The following is a 13,567-nucleotide window of genomic DNA, read 5'->3' on the forward strand; positions in this document are numbered from 1 at the left end:
TGGCATTGCTCATCAATCGCACGTTCGAACGAGTTGTCGCATCTGTCGATTTATTGGCAAAGTTAGCAACTTGTTGCTAAAACTAAATCTAATCTTCTCCTTTTTGGTTACTAGCATCTTGCTCTGGATTTGGCGGTGGCATCTGTTGCACACGTGCACTGTGTGATGAGCCTTGTCAGTTCTTGTCTACAGTTAAGCCATCTGCTTTGTGCAACACCACAATTTCCCAGTGCCCTTGACTTTGGTGTTTTCGTGTTCGTGGGATTGGTCAATGGGTATCGTAGAAAATTTTCTTGACGTCTTCCAGATAGACGAAACCTTTCTGACATGTCCGCCATTAAGTCCAGCAATGCTTGCATATAGCGAAAATGGACAGTGCCCCAGCAACTGTAGTTGCTGTGGTCGACAGCAAATTGTAAGAACATAAGTTTTTGAAGACAGAGTAAAATCTCGCCCTCTGTGCGGTTGTACACTAAACGCCAAGGAGATAATTTCTGTTCTCAGTATCATGTCCAAATTTCGGTATACCCATTAACCTGCCCATTTTGCTGAAATTATACAGTGTTCTTAACAAAAAAATATGGGATGGTTGGTCCTCATAGACCAAGCCATATATTATTGAGGCACGTGTTGTGGTGTGGAAATAATAAGCAATGCGGTAGTGCATTCTTTCTTTGGGATATGCACGGCAGATTTATTTTCTATTTTTTTGTTTTTACATTGTTCGTTTTGTATTTGAAAAAAGTTCAAAATTATCATGCCACTGCTGCAGCAACCCAATCACGCACAAGTTCAAGCGCAAATGTTCTTGTTTTTTGAACATCCGCTGATGTTTTGCAGGCGCATGACATTATTAAAGTTCGCCGGCGAGCTAAATCTACCACAAGCAAATAGATTTTTTTACATGATTACATTATTAGCATCTAAAATGTTTGTCAAATGGTTTATCCATAAAAAAATGGCACTTAGGCTAATTGAAGAAACCTATATGCCTTCTGTAAAGGCACCAGGAACCTTAACAATGTTTAAAACAGTAAAAAAAAAAAAAGAACTTTATATTTATTGTTAAGTTCTGCGAAAGGTTTTTTTTTACTTTTCGGTCTGCATAAGAGGCGGCGACTCTTTACCCGAACTTTGTTTATCTTCCTATAACACAAAAAGTCAGAAACACTAGTGTGACGTAACAAATGACGTCACATTCGCCTTTAAGTGAAAATATTTTTTGGAGCATTGGATTTTTGGCAATGGCATGGTCAAAAGTCTTTGTATGCCAAGTTTGGTGCTTTTGTCCGGTCTGTAACGATTTTCACTAGACAAAAATACCCCAGCGCGCGCCGTCAATAGATTGGACCATGATGCCTAGCGAGAATCGAGTCACGCGATCTTCGGAATGCTCCGGATCGGATCGGACTGCTTTGAAGCGTCCTTATTGCAATTGATCAGGGGCGTGAAATGTTTTTCGTCTTCATTTGTCTACAGTAGGTAAGTCGTTTTTCACTGTCTGTTACGACAGTTTATCAGCTATGTATTTGTTTATTGCATAGACATACTTTGTAAAGGTTGCAATGTGATTCATTCCGCAATAATGATTGAAATATCGTCAACTTGCGGAAGTGATTGATCGATCGCGAAGTCATTTCGGTTCTTTATGCTTTGTAACTTCAGTTTCTATAAAATGGCGATGTAGTTGTAGGCCTAAAACAGCCCTTCGTGTTTCGTAAACCTTAGTTTTCATTGTCAACTTTTAAAATCGATAAAAAATAGATCTTTGTTAAAACATGCTGCAATCTTTTGTGAATAGTTTACTGGACTTTACTAAACTTCGGAAGAACATGGTGTGCAATCTGACTTTGAACGAAGTTACCGAATAGCCACGCTTGCCTGGATGCAGATGTCTTTAACGTGCAATATGTTGCCCTAATAATACGTGAGGTTTTCCTGAAGTTTTATTGACTGAGCTGCTGTGATTTCGTCGTAATTTATAGCCTGCAAACAGGCTCCCGAGTGGGGTTTTCATGAGCGAAGCGAGTGATTTACGAAAATATGAGTCGAGTTGAGTGTCCTAATTCTGCATGAACAGGTTGCCCCATTTCTTGGCATTATTGGTTCTCGTTATAAGAGAATATTTGTCAAATATATACCATATAATATTGAACAAGCGAAATGTTTCGGGTTTTTTTTAATTTATGGTTTTACGAGGATGTGCGTCGGTGCATAGAAACCTTATGATTTTAATCGAAATAAAGCTAGATACCCATGACCGACCATTACGCTTTGCGCGCTTGTTATTGTTTTGATCACGTACTATGGTGTATGGGGTGATAATTATTTGAAAAGAGAATGTGAACGTGTTGTAATACGGTGAATCAATGTTGTTTCTGTCCTAAAGCAAACCATCAGAATTATAGCAGAGATCCTGTGCAGCGGCCCGAAGGGCCGCAGAGCAGAGCCCCATACCCAAAGAAAATTAGCAGAACCATGCTTTTGGTTTTTGTTGGTCATCATGGCAAGCGGCATGGTTCGCGGGCGCGTGTGCCTAGCGAGCTTGCTATAATGCATGTGCTGTATGACTATATGTGGAGAGATGCAAGCACATTCCTTTGAACTCCCATTAAGTATGAATGGAATACATTACCACTCAAGGGGAAGTTGACAATCTTGACTTGCTCCTCAAAACTCAAGAAGTTCTCGAAAATGCAAACTCGAAAAGACTTTCCAGGAACAATAATTATTTCTTGAAGAAGGAATAATAGCCGCTTGCATGCCATGTACAATATATGTGTCACATCGACCCTCAGCACGTGAATGTTAGAACAGTTTTCAATTGAGTGTCGTAAAACCAAAACCAAAGTAATTACTTTGGCCAATCACAAAGAACACAGACAATCCAGTGAACCAATCAAAACTCGAAGCAAATACATGTAGCTGGCATGAAGCACGGGAAAATGTACGCGAGCGAGTCACGATTGGTTTTGGTTTTAGTTCTTATTGTCTGAGAAAGTGGCACGAGATTTTTAAGCCAATCACTGAGCGTAGTAATGCAAAACCAAAGCAAACGTAATTTACTTTCAACACTCAAGTGAAAACCGCTCTAAGACACGAGACATTCGGGCGGTGATTAATGATTGAATGGTCGCAGAGATCTAAAGTTTTGTTAACATATGGACATACACCTTTTTCCAAAATGGCCAAAAAAACCTGTATTCTTTTGTCTTCATGTTAAGTGGTCGTCATGGCCTCGTTTTAATCCATAGATTCTTTTGACTTCTGCAGATGCGATCAAAGCCATGAAGGCCAATTAACATGAAAACAAAGGTGTTTAATTTCCTTAAATTATGCACCAATCACTACAACATCAGCCAGCCCAAGGGTTGAAATAGTTTGCCCAAATAAATTTACTCCCTTGTTCAGCCAAAAATAACGGCAAGGTTTATGCTACCAGTAATGAAATCACTACAATTTTGTTCTTTGTTTATCTTATGTTTTGTCTAGACTTGACTACAGTCTAGTTCAGCTGTGTTGAAATGACTTTCACGTCGCTTGAGTAATCATTATTTTTTGTAATTTTTAAAATCCTTCAAATGAGTTCTGAATGTGGCTCTCAATATGAGGGAAAAGCAGTTCTTTAAGTTCTGGAAAAAGAGAAAGCATGCATCCTGAAACAAAACAAGTTCTACCAAAGTTGTTCTGTAACTGATGGAAACCCATTGATTGTCTGTGGTCTGAGGATTGGTAACAACACAAATTTTGAACATTCCAGGCATACTTTAAGTGTTCACACTTTTATAAGTAGCACAGTAGTTCACTGTTGATGGTAACACATCAACAGACATAAATCATATCTTCTGGCTTTTAACTCTGATCATGATTATTTTAACCCCTTCACTGCCAACCCCTCTGTAACGCTCAGTGCCAAAGCTGACGTGCATAATTAATGAGGCAACACAACAGAGCCGAATGAAAGCATAAATAACTCTTAAATAATTGCATAAACATAACGACAAGGACACATGGTTTTAAAACTGTATTGAAAAATTTACTAAAAGCTTATTTCAACATGTTACCTTCATATTCGATGTTAAAAACAGAATTTTGAACATTATACAGCTTTCGAAATCCTTCCACAATCGCTCGATCTTCTGCATATATTTCTCCATGACGCCTTCACCAGTGGATTATTCTTCTGCTTCCCAAGTTCTCCGCTTAACATCATTTTCACATTCGGCATTTATTATAAACATCTCATCTTTGCGCTGATATTACAAGTCAAACAAATGATTTCTTCGGCCACGAACTGATACAGTCACAATTTTTGAAAAACCGAGAGGCAGGGTTTCGGAGACTGATGACGAGTAGTTACCAGGCTACCAAAAGTCTTTCTGGGTCACATCTGCCGAAGGCTTTTGAGTTCAGTGTGCCAGGGTTTCAACTGTGGTCTTTATTTTCTTGACGTACTCAGTACGTCATATAGGCACATGAAGTACAGAAATCATGACATACTCAGTACGTCATAGAGGCAGTGAAGGGGTTAAATAAGCACTAATGAAAATATCTTATATTGACATCAGCCCTTTATAAACTTAGTTCAACAGGAATGCCCACTCTAATTATTATTATTATTATTATTATTATTATTATTATTATTATTATTATTGTACTCAAGACCTCAGGTACAGTTTTTCCCAATACGGACCAACCTAGGCCGGTAAATAACGTTTTTATTTTTATCCTACTTAAGTTTGTTTGGATTTAAGAAACCGTGAAAAAATCTGTCACAAAATCTTTGTTTGTATACATGCAGATTTGATTTCAATGTCGAGTCCGACTTGATTGACAAGCAAGAGTCAAGCATTAAGCAAGACAAACATTAATTCCGAATAAAATAGCTTCGCTTAAAATGAACCGTACTCAAGAAATGTTCAGCTTAATTTACACTGCAGAAAATCAAGAAAAGTAAATGAAGTCATACTAAAATATAGCACAAATATGCCACAAAACCTAACACTTTAAATGGATTTCGGCTTCCCGAACAATTCCCTATAAGCTTAAATGTTTTGAAAGTCTTGATAGAAGCTTTGCAACTTTGCTAAGCCTATTTTTCTGATTCAAAAATACTCTTTGACCGAAAAGCAGTTTAACAAGCTATTAATACACTTGTATTTAACAAATTAATAATCTCTGCATTGATTTTTATTCTGATGAACAGTGCCAAACTGAATGAAATGCGTGGCGTCTATGTACGGCACAATATTGTGATAATTAATTTGTCCGTTTTTAATCAAAGAATCTCATTTCCTTGAATGATGGTAAATAGTGTTCTGTTTAAGCAAAAAGTGACAGATAAACAATGCAGTTTAGCACATAGATAGAGTCTAAAAACCGAATGAATTTTACCGCAATGGCGTGAAAATCATTGCGAGATGAACAAACAACGGCAAACTGCGAATGGTAAACTACAACTCGATTTTGTTGAGAAATAAATAAATACCTTGCCTTTTGAAGAACTTTGAGGCCTTTAATTCAACTGCTTTTTTGTCCTTTAGCATTAACAATGGATGGTGAGGCTATTTTTGTCTTTGGAGAGCAAAACTTTCATGTGTTCATTAGACTCAAAGGTGCGAAATGATTTCGCGCCATGAGCGGTCCGTATGCGCTGTCCGGATGAGAAAAACCGGACCGCTGGAGCGCGCACAATTAGCCAATCAGATTAAAGGATTCAGGATTCCGGACCGCTGAGATGCTTGAGATAAAAATAATTATTATTATTGCTGTCTTAAAATACTTATGATTAAACTGTTAATGTCATATTTTTTTAAGACTTTTGGTTTCGTTTTTAGACTTGGAAATGGCTTCTGCTCAACCTGAGGTAGATAAAGAGTTGTCTTGTGCTATCTGTCTGGAAGAATTTAAGGATCCAAAAGTACTAGCATGTCTTCACACCTACTGTAAAGCGTGCCTTGTGAAACTGGTGAAGAAAAAGGGACCTGATTATGTGATAACTTGCCCTGAGTGTAGGCAGGAAACAAACGTAAGTTTTTTTATAGTGCTTTATTGAAAACACTACATTCCTTGTGTTTAAACATGCATATTAAACACAAGGAATGTAACATTAAGAGTGGTATGTATATTTTTATAAAATGGGCTTTAAAAGATTTGGAGCTCCCCCGGGTTTTTCTTGACATAATGGTTGAGTGTTGTTTTGAAACATTATCTTCTCCAATGGCAAGGCTGGCCAACCAATTGCAAGATGTATTTTGACTTTGTCACAGATAACTTGCATCATCCTCCATGTTGTTTGCAGCCATGTTTAACTTTCCATGTAAAAAAGAGACCGAGATCCCAGCAGCAATCTTGACGGGACGAGGATCCCGGCAAGATGGCAGACTTCCTGATGGGATCCCACCTGGGTAAAATTCCTTGCCACGGATCCCTGCAAGAATCTTGCTGGCCACAGTGAAAATAAATCTTGGTAGTGTTCTCGGCAAGAATTCACTTCTCACCGGGAGAAAGTCAATGCTTTGACATTCTCACAAATCATGCTGTGGTCGGAACGCAAATTATGGCATATATTGATGAAATAAACTTAAAGTACTAAAGAAAGTAGTCAGTAAACAAGTTTGATTTAAAATGTAAAAAAAAACATTTTAATACGTGACGAGACAAAAGGTAACTCTGTCGTGCGCAACCTTTATCGGGAACCTAGCCTCCCACGCAGTTGTTCTTAATTAGGTGCAATCACGTTACACTCCTCCTCACGTTCGTGGGGAGGAGTGAAACACGATTGCCCCTAAGAACGACTGCGTGGGAGGCTATCGGGAACCCTGCATTAAGCCAAGTAGAAATCTTTCTCTAACTCGAAAGGAAACAACTATTTCGATTAAAGGCAAACAACAAAGTTTACTATTTTTAAGCCAGCCAGCCACAGTATATGCGTCGCAAAGCGCCCAGCCACGCGACAGACAAATACAGCATTTCCTCCACAAAGATAAAAAAGGTTGAACTGAACTACAAAGAAACTATAAGTTAAAATTCTTTAAAAGACGCTTGAATTTCTTCCATGATATGTTCGAACAACAATGCACAGGATAAACCTTCTACTCACACTTCATGCAAAATAGTTGTCCCAATAAATTTCTGTCGTGTAAATGGGCCTTTGGCCACTGTACATCCTGCTTGTGATAAAATAAGATAAAAACATGAACGTAAAGGAAATTTTAAATTATATTTTGGCTCTAGGGTCAACCTGACTCAATTTGCAGCTAGATGACATGAACTTATTCTATGGTCAATTCAGGCTGGCCTCTGTTGAATAAGCCTTAGACACAGTGAATGTCTTTGGTAAATTCTCCAGACTAATGCTTAATGTAGAAAAAACAAAAGCCATCTGGCTAGCTAGTAGCCTGCGAATACAGCCGCCTCTCTTCACTCCCGGCCGGTTTGGCGTTTCGCGAGAGAGACGTCTGTGATTTACAGCCAGAAATTCCATACTGATGACGTAGACCGCTAATTTGATTCCCTAAACCACACGCAGTTAGTCTCGCATAATTATGTATCTTCGTTTTCAAGCTTCTTATGCTTCCTCTTGTTTGATTGAGCGCAAACACTTTCAAAGCAGTCAAGGACATATTTACTGCAGAAAACTTAATTGCGAAAATCAGGAATCCCTATTCGAATTGACATTAGTAAGATTTGGACAAAGCTGTGGAATCACTTAATGACATTGTTTTGGAACATGAGCACATTAGGTGTTGACCCATAAATATACAGTAACGATCATCAGTAACACTTCTTCTGAATGGATCGTTTATTCTCTTCTCTACCTGCTGCTCGTCAATTTCCGTCTCTCTGTAGCATTTATGCTTCGGTTAAGGATGGTTCAGATTATTCGTATTTCACATTTTGTTGCTTGTGCCTTTTCGTGACCTATTGTTGGCTGCCTTTATGTCAACAATTTACCCAGGGGTGTCAAAATTTATCTAACTTTTAACGGCCGCAGTGGCGCATCCCGGCTTTGAGGTGAGTCATCTGCTTCATAAAGCAGTCTTACTTTTGTTTTCCAATCATGTATGAAGCGAAAATTAGAGAAATTGAAGGATATGGCTTCAGTGTAGCTTCATGATCCTTTCCCCTGATCGACTATTAGTCCGCAACAGCATCTGGTGTTTTTCGTTCATGTTATGAAGGGTTATATTTCACATACATTATGCAAATTAACTAGTTGACCAATCAGGGTTCATGACCAGATTCGGGACAGATTTACGTCATCAGTATGGAATTTCTGGCTGTAAATCGCAGACGTCTCTCTCGCGAAACGCCAAACCGGCCGGGAGCGAAGAGAGGCGGCTGTATTCGCAGGCTAGCTAGCTAGGAACGTGGTCAAAAAATACAAAATGTAAAACCAAACCATAAATGAATTGAAATGGGTGAATAGTTCAACAAAGTTCCTTGGAATATTTGTCTCCTTCGTTGAAAAAGGTAACAACCAAATGAACTTCAACCTGAAAGTGCAAAAGTTACAAGCTTAATTAAATATTTGGGTTATCTTTTTGAATACAGTAGAAAAGACTGGAATATTGGAATAAATACAGTAGAAACCCTATTGGGCTATTGGAAACTTCACGGAATTTATGCTGATCAACAGTGTAACTGGTGCCATTATTTTCTTTATTTTCATCCTCTATTTGTGGCATTGCTGATTCCAATTTGTTTTAACCATTACTTCATCAGGTAATGGCTTTTTTAAAATAATCTGTTAGCTTACGGTAACCTTGGCACTTGAAGTGCCATGGTCGGTACACTGGAAAATGAGGGGACATGCCGATTAAAAGTGTTGTGGGTTGAAATCACAAATCTCTCGAGACAAATGTTGAATATTGACAATGAATGTTGAACATTTTTATTACACCTATGTTTGCCATTGAATTGTTTGCTACAATAAATAAGGTGAAATATTGAAAATTGCTACGGTCTTGGAATATAGACTATTTTTAAGGTCGTGGGGGACACCTTAGGCTCATCATTATTATGCATTTATTTAAAGTGTATGCATGAAGTGCAATGACTGACATCAACAACTTTACAAGATGTTTATATATATGACTGGATAAAAACATGGACGCGTGCGTGTGATTTGAAAAATATTCGTTTCTTTGATATATGACTTTATATAGATTATATTGTTGGAAGTCTATGAGCTTGTTTTCATTCAAATTTGAATATTTCTGCAATCACAATAATATACGGCATAAACAATTGTGTCCTTTTTAAAAACGCACTGTTCTCACTACAAAAGCGTGGAATATAATTACCATAATTACATCTCCTTGGCAAAATGATCGTGTTTATGTCAGGACACCTTTCGGAAATCTCAAAGTTTGGACTTTTCTGACAATTTTGTGGCAGAGAATATAAATACAGCGCGGATACAGAACTTCATGACTTGCCACTGCAGATAGATAAACTATGAATACTGTTGTGTGTCATAACAGAAGTGGAATTTTAAAAGAGCGCTTTTAGAAAGGTGTAGAAGACATTAAATTCAAATTTGTGCACTTAAACCGCCATAACTTGCTGGCATTCTTAAAATTAAAAAATCTGCTTGTGTTATGACACTCTAGAGGTATTAGTTTTTGGCAAGATTACAGTGTGCTGTCTCCTACTCGTTCCGCAAACTCTGCCACAAAATCACGTTCTTCCCAATTTGGCACTAACGAGGCTATAACATCACCATTAAATGCATTCTACCAAATAAAAGAGGACATTCATAATCTTTCATCATTTCGTCATATCGTTGTAAAATTTGAGCTTAATCGCACCCATAACAGCTTAGAAATAAGCGTTCTAAAAGATGCAGGTCAAACAAAATTTCGCTTCATGAATTTATTCATGCTGTAGGTATCCCCCGCAACCTTAAACAACAATAAGACTACACTTCCTGATATCTGACTTTTTTTTACAACTGTCTTGTACTTTTTTGTCTTGTTAGATTCCTGATGGAGAAGTTGGCAAACTGACATCAAATTTCTGGATAAACAAATTTAAGACGATACTGACTCTGCAAGACAGCCCTTTAAGGAAGCCTATGATCTGTGAACACTGTATAAGTGGTGACTTGGCTGTATCACGTTGTACTAACTGCTTTGTTTTCATGTGTGAGTTTTGTGTTGTCGCACATAAGAGGACCAATTCTTCCAAGGATCACCAAATTTTATCTCTAGAGGAAGTAAAAGCTCTTGGTACAAAAGCCTTTGTCAAGCCTGCTTTTTGTGAAAAGCATAGTGGTGAGACACTGAAACTGTTTTGCCAAACTTGCCAGAAAACAATCTGTCGAGATTGTACTATTATTGATCACCGTGAGCATAAGTATGACTTTGTCACAGATGTTGTTGAAAAAGAAAAAAAAGTTGTCCAAGCAGTTCTTAATAAAACGAAAGCAAAAGAACGGACAGTTGCAGAAGGTTTAAATGCAGTGCAGATGATGAAAACTGGAGTGATGAGTAAACTTTCTGATGTTAACCAAAAGGTGGATTCTTTTTTTGATGAGCAGGTAAATGCATTGGAGTATTGTCGTGCAAATCTGAAGCAGGAAGCAACAGCACAAAGCCAATTAAAAGTCCAGCAGCTTGAAAGTCAAATAGAAGTGCTCTCCCTTTTTGTAGCGCAGTTGAGAAGTGCTATCGATTTCACAGATAGAGCCATAGCCGATGGAGACGATGTGAAACTTCTTTCCATGAAGAAACAACTTGTTCAGCAACTTGACCAACTTACAGTAACTCATTAGAAAAGCAGCTGAAACCTTGCAGAGATGATTATCTGAGGTTGAAAGTGCATCAAGTGATTTGTGACTTTGGGAACATGGCATCTTTACATTTCATTCCTCCTGACCTTCAGAAATGTACTGTCAGCATGAATGGAGGAGAAGAAGGGGTAATGTACGAGACCTTTGCTGGTCAGTCTGTGGATTTCATACTTATTATTAGAGATGAAAAGGGGAGTAAAGAGGCAGAAGGTGGCCATCAAGTCAAAGCTCAATTTATTCAAAATGTTAACCAAGAAATGCTCATGGTACAAGACAGTGGTGAGGGGTCATATTGCTTTTCCTGTCATCCAAGGGAAGGAGGAGGTCTTGTCACTTTGTCAGTAATGGTCGAAGGTCAAAGTATTCGTGGAAGTCCTTTCAGCTGGAACGTCCTTCCATTCAGTCCAGTACAACGAGTTAAACATAATTTCGCCCAAGAGTTGCTTACATGGAAATTGCCATATGCCCTTGGTTGGAGAGGAAGGCAGTACTGTTGGAAACTCCAACTAGTCAACTCCTTCAGTGCGGCAGCAAGTGAGCTACAAATTGGGGTTATAAATTGGAAACCAAGCGGCATGATGTCTCCAGGAAAGTGGTTCTGGCATTACAAAGCAGCAAATGAAGTAAAAGATTTCTTGCGATCAGACCATCAAAAGACATCTATCATTTCTGTGCAAGACAAAGATGTGTTCACAGTTTTTCTGAACCTCAACACGAAGAAACTCATCATCTACAATGCTCGTAGCAAACAAGCAGAAATCTTTACAAAGGTAACAGGGGAAAATTTGTCTCCTTTTATTGTACCTTGCGACTTAGTCAAGATTATTAGTTTTTTTCATGGTCAGTAGAAGGTTAGTTTTTCTAGAAACCCTGCAGGCATCCCCATATTTATAAATGTTCAGTAGACTTTATTATAAGGTGGCTTGTAATGGTTTTCTGCATAATCAGTGCCAGTCCCAGTTAAAACAGTAGTATCACATGAAAATGAATGAGTGGGAGTCAAGATCAATGTAGTAGCCAATGGGCCCTTTCCAGCTAATGGTCACATTGGTATAAAATCTGCCATGCTGGAGGCAAGCTATGCTCTGGGACATTCAAAACAAAGGAAAGTCAAGTATGACTGGTTGAAGTCGCTTTGTTTTGGATGTGCCAGCGCGTAGCTTACCTTCCAGCGAGGTGTTACTTTGTACCATGTGATCGTTAGCTGCAAAGGGCCCATTGGTTAGTGCATTAGCTATAGACCCTGGATTGAGCAGTCCACATTACCGTATTAACTTGAATAAGCGCTGTGGCGCTTATTAAATTTTTCGTGCCTCAAGTGGGCGCTTATTCGAGGGCGGCACTTATTAAAGTTTGGACGCAACTAAGAATCTTATCTTTAACAGTAATTGAAAATAGCGTCTTGTAATTGTCAGTTTTCCTCTCTTGCTAAGACAGAAGTGGCACAAGCTGTCCTGGCAAAGTTTGTGGCGTTCACAACACGTACATTTACATACAGAACTACATATTGTACGAATTTTGAATTAAAAAACTAATGGGCGAGCGGTAAAACAATCACTTTGAACTGCGAAACATCTCTTTGATGAAACAAAATGCTCAAGTTTGTTTTAGAGCTGCTTTGTAGTGCTGATTTTAGTTAAACGAAATTCCTCAAATAAGTGCCGCATCAGGATTGCGGCGCTTATTAACTTTTTTGTACCAAATGGGGCACTTATTCTAGGGCGGCGGTTATTCGGGGGCGGCGCTTATTCGAGTAAATACGGTACTTTCGCAGTGACTTCACCCAACGGTATAAATAAGTACTGGTGAATTGTCAGGGCAACGTAACAGCAAAAATTCTTAAGGGGAGGGGGGTGGGGGGGGGTGAGGGAAATAGCCATACTCTAAAGTTGCTTCGTGCTTGCTATGAAAACTAGTGTTACAGCTGCCATAATTAAGTGCTTGAAGACAGACTTTAATCTTTATACAAAAAGGCATTGAATTGTTGAACAAGGTGTGGTAAGATCATCAAGTTGATAAGATCACAGGTTACCAACCCTGGTGAGTGTCAACCTTGATTTTCAATTTAAGTACCAGTACTATTAATATGAGCTTGAGGAACCTTTTTCATTGTTGAATATTTTAGGATCATCAGAGACTCTATGCAAGTTAAATTAAGTTCATAATTAACGACTATTCACCTCAGTGTTGGCGGCTAGTGATGGATCTTTTCTGAGCCACGAAGCAGCAGGGTAATTAAGTATCCTCCACTTGCCACCGACACTGAAGTGAATACCGGTAGTTATTTTAGTATATTCTAAAACCATGAGATAAAAATAACCCAAAAAGGATGGTTTTTCACTCGTTTATTTCTGTCAGTGATTACAATTCTCGCATGTGAGTTGCTCAAAGGTCCAAAATAAATTTTTCTGTTTAGATTTTTCCCATGAAAAATTATCCTACTTTAAGTAGAAGTAGGAGTAATTAATTGAAAGACAATCTCAAATGGGATGTGTTTATTGGGGGGGGGGGGGGGGAGGTTTTAGGTAGTTTATACATACCACATCCAGATAACATTACTCTTGTACAGAACATTTTTAAATGTAGTCTCATTAAGGCCCATATGTTTTTTGTCATTTAAGGGCGACACTCACTTAGCACTAATTGTCTGTGTGCAACCTAATTACTGTGCACACAATTCATGTTCCTATGTCATGCATGGAGCATGTAGACAGCAAGAAACTAGACAATTGTATATGGTGCTGGTGGCTAATGATCTTGAATGCCTGG

The 13,567-nt window shown here is 38.4% G+C and overlaps 1 pseudogene; it reads left to right on the forward strand.

Annotated features, from left to right (window-relative positions):
- The first annotated feature begins 5,845 nt into the window (after positions 1-5,845).
- Positions 5,846-11,646, forward strand: LOC144648254 (E3 ubiquitin-protein ligase TRIM45-like; annotated as a pseudogene).
- Positions 11,647-13,567: the final 1,921 nt, after the last annotated feature.

Source organism: Oculina patagonica, chromosome 4, assembly GCF_052425735.1.
Source record: "Oculina patagonica isolate OP01 chromosome 4, crgOcupat, whole genome shotgun sequence".
NCBI classification, from domain to species: domain Eukaryota; kingdom Metazoa; phylum Cnidaria; class Anthozoa; order Scleractinia; family Oculinidae; genus Oculina; species Oculina patagonica.